The sequence below is a fragment of the Podarcis bocagei genome (assembly GCF_964188305.1).
Source record: "Podarcis bocagei genome assembly, chromosome: 8".
Taxonomy (NCBI): domain Eukaryota; kingdom Metazoa; phylum Chordata; class Lepidosauria; order Squamata; family Lacertidae; genus Podarcis; species Podarcis bocagei.
In genome coordinates this window covers 4113700-4117229 of record NC_138133.1, presented here as the reverse complement: position 1 = coordinate 4117229, position 3530 = coordinate 4113700, and positions in this window count along the sequence as shown.

The following is a 3530-nucleotide window of genomic DNA, read 5'->3' as shown; positions in this document are numbered from 1 at the left end:
CTGCGAAGGCGGCGGCGGCGGCGGCGGCGGCCTCGGCCTTCCCCCGCCCCCCGCGCGCGTGCGCGCCCCGACTCCCGCCCCTTCAGGCAAGCGGCTGCCCCGGCCGCATCACCCGCACGGAGCTCTTTTATGACGCCGGCAGCGTCGGAGGTCAACGGGATTCCTCCGCTGTGCGGAGCCCAGCGGCGCATGCGCCCTTTGACTCGGGTGGGCTAGGAGTAATGCGGGCGGGAAACGGCCTGACAGGCTGGCCGGGAGGAGGCGGCGGATCGGGCAGCTGGGCGGCGCGGGGAGGAGAGACAAGGAGCAGGTCGGCAGGCGGGGATTCCTCCCTTGGGAGGCGCTCAGCAGGCGAGGTTTCACGCTGTTATCGCGAGAAGAGGTTCCCGGAAGTGGGCTGCCGGAAGGACGTGGAGGCGGGGGAAGAGCATCCGGTGTCGCCGCCTGGAACGGCCTTCCTCTCTGGGTTCGCTGGCGCCTGTGGGACCCCCCCTCCCCCGCCCACCTGAAATCCCTGAGGGCGCTGGTGTCCAAACTGTTTTCAAAGAGGGCCAGATTTGATGAAGTGGCGGGCCAACCAAAGTTGTTGAGGTTTTTTAGGATTTTGCCTCAGGAAATAAACGGCCACAGGGGCCGGATTAGGCCCCCGAAACAGACTCTGGACATGCCTGACTTAGGGGAAACCTCTTTGTTTAAAAATAAAAGGAGTGGAGCGGACGGTGAGCCGGATTAACTACACACAATTGTAGAATGAGCTATTTTTGAATGAGCTATTATTAGGAGGAAAGCGCTATTGCAAGGGTATTTCAGCCTCTCCACCTGCTCACGTATCATTGGCACTTGGAAAGCTGCGCTTTCTTTTGCTTCATTGAAAACGGATATGATGACGACCCTTAAGTAGTGGTTTTTGAACTTTAAGTTATTGTCTTGTGTAATATGGGCTGTCTTCAAGAGTTTTCCAAGAAAAGATGCCAGACACCATTTTTAAGCATTGCTTTGTTCAGCCAGTTCAGCACAGTCAATGTGCACACTGGGCTTATATTTGGTGATTTGTTGACATTCAAGGCAGTTAATGCATTGCAATATGCTTCACAGCTTTTTTGATCCCCTCATGAATAGATATGAGTGTCAAGTTCTCCTCAGACTTGAAATCTCTGTGCACATGCCAGCTCTTCTTCAGGTATCTCATTGCAGAAGATGAGCTGGTATTTAAAGTTGAAACAAACATTCAAAATTAGAATTCTAACCATTTCATTATATCTGATTCTTTAATGGTGATATTGTGCACTAACAGGACATATGTCAGGGTTGGACTATCAGCCTTTCTCAGCCTTGGGTCCCCAGATGTTTTTGGCCTACCACTCCCATGATCCCTAGCTCACAGGACCAGTGGTCAGGGATGATGGGAGTTGTAGGCCAAAAACATCTGGGGACGCAAGGTTGAGAAAGCCTGGTCCCTTCCAGCTCTACAGTTCTGTGATATAGCACTGCAATCCATAGAACCTTTTCTTTAGAGTGAGAGCAGTTCCTGAAAAAAAAAAAGTACCTGAAAGTAAAGGACTCTTGAGAGCGAGACAGTTTTTAAAAAGCTAAATAAAAAATCCTCATGAATGTGTTTCATAGGTTGCTGAATCCTAGGATCTAGTTAAGGTAGTTGCCAATGCACTGGCACAAGCAGCATTACTGGTACTTTCATTATCAGAGCTGATATGCCTCTGAAGTTGAACACCAGTTACCGTATTTTTCGCACCATAGGGCGCACCGGACCATAGGGCGCACCCAGTTTTTAGGGGGGGAATTCAAGAAAAAAAATCTTTTTCCCCCCCCGCAGCCCCAAAGAGCAGCGTACAGGCTGCACACAACCTCTCCCTGCCGGAGGGGTTGCGTGCAGCTATGGATCAAGCCAAGGCAGCGAGCGGGATGGATCCCGCTCGCTGTTTTGGCTTCCCCTTTAGCCCCGTGCAGCCTCTCCTTGGCGGAGGGGCTGCACAGGGCTTTCCTGGCTTTACTGGGAGGTGGGGGGATTCCCTCCCCTCTCCCCAAAGCCCGCAGAAGCCGTGCAAACCCTTTAAAGAGATCACGGCTTCTCCTGGCTTTCCTGGGAGGCGGGGGATTCCCCCACCTCCTGCAAAACCGGCAGAAGCCACGCGCCTTTTAAAAGGGCTGCACGGCTTCTCCTGGCTTTCCTGGGAGGCGGGGGGATTCCCCCGCCTCCCGCAAAACCGGCAGAAGCCACGCGCCTTTTAAAAGGGCTGCACGGCTTTTCCTGGCTTTCCTGGGAGGCGGGGGGATTCCCCCGCCTCCCGCAAAACCAGGCTCCCCCCCCCCAGCCTTCTAACCAAGTCGGGGGACAGCGGCAAAGGCGCGCTGTGCCCCTGCCGCTGTCCCCCGAGTTTGCGGGGCTGGCGACGGGGAGGAGCAGGCTTCTCCCCCCGACAGCCTTCTAGCCAAGTCGGGGGACAGCGGCAAAGGCGCGCTGCGCCACTGCCGCTGTCCCCCGAGTTTGCGGGGCTGGCGACGGGGAGGAGCAGGCTTCTCCCCCCGCCAGCCTTCTAGACAAGTCGGGGGACAGCGGCAAAGGCGCGCTGCGCCTCTCCCGCTGTCTCCCGAGTTTGCGGGGCTGGCGACGGGGAGGAGCAGGCTTCTCCCCCCGCCAGCCTTCTAGACAAGTCGGGGGACAGCGGCAAAGGCGCGCTGCGCCCCTGCCGCTGTCCCCCGAGTTTGCGGGGCTGGCGACGGGGAGGAGCAGGCTTCTCCCCCCGCCAGCCTTCTAGCCAAGTCGGGGGACAGCGGCAAAGGCGCGCTGCGCCCCTGCCGCTGTCCCCCGAATTTGCGGGGCTGGCGACGGGGAGGAGCAGGCTTCTCCCCCCGCCAGCCTTCTAGACAAGTCGGGGGACAGCGGCAAAGGCGCGCTGCGCCCCTGCCGCTGTCCCCCGAGTTTGCGGGGCTGGCGACGGGGAGGAGCAGGCTTCTCCCCCCGCCAGCCTTCTAGACAAGTCGGGGGACAGCGGCAAAGGCGCGCTGCGCCCCTGCCGCTGTCCCCCGAGTTTGCGGGGCTGGCGACGGGGAGGAGCAGGCTTCTCCCCCCGCCAGCCTTCTAGACAAGTCGGGGGACAGCGGCAAAGGCGCGCTGCGCCCCTGCCGCTGTCCCCCGAGTTTGCGGGGCTGGCGACGGGGAGGAGCAGGCTTCTCCCCCCGCCAGCCTTCTAGACAAGTCGGGGGACAGCGGCAAAGGCGTGCTGCGCCTCTCCCGCTGTCTCCCGAGTTTGCGGGGCTGGCGACGGGGAGGAGCAGGCTTCTCCCCCCGCCAGTCTTCTAGACAAGTCGGGGGACAGCGGCAAAGGCGCGCTGCGCCTCTCCCGCTGTCTCCCGAGTTTGCGGGGCTGGCGACGGGGAGGAGCAGGCTTCTCCCCCCGCCAGCCTTCTAGCCAAGTCGGGGGACAGCGGGAATGGCGCGCTGCGCCTCTCCCGCTGTCTCCCGAGTTTGCGGGGCTGGCGAGGGGGAGGAGCAGGCTCCCCCTCCGCCAGCC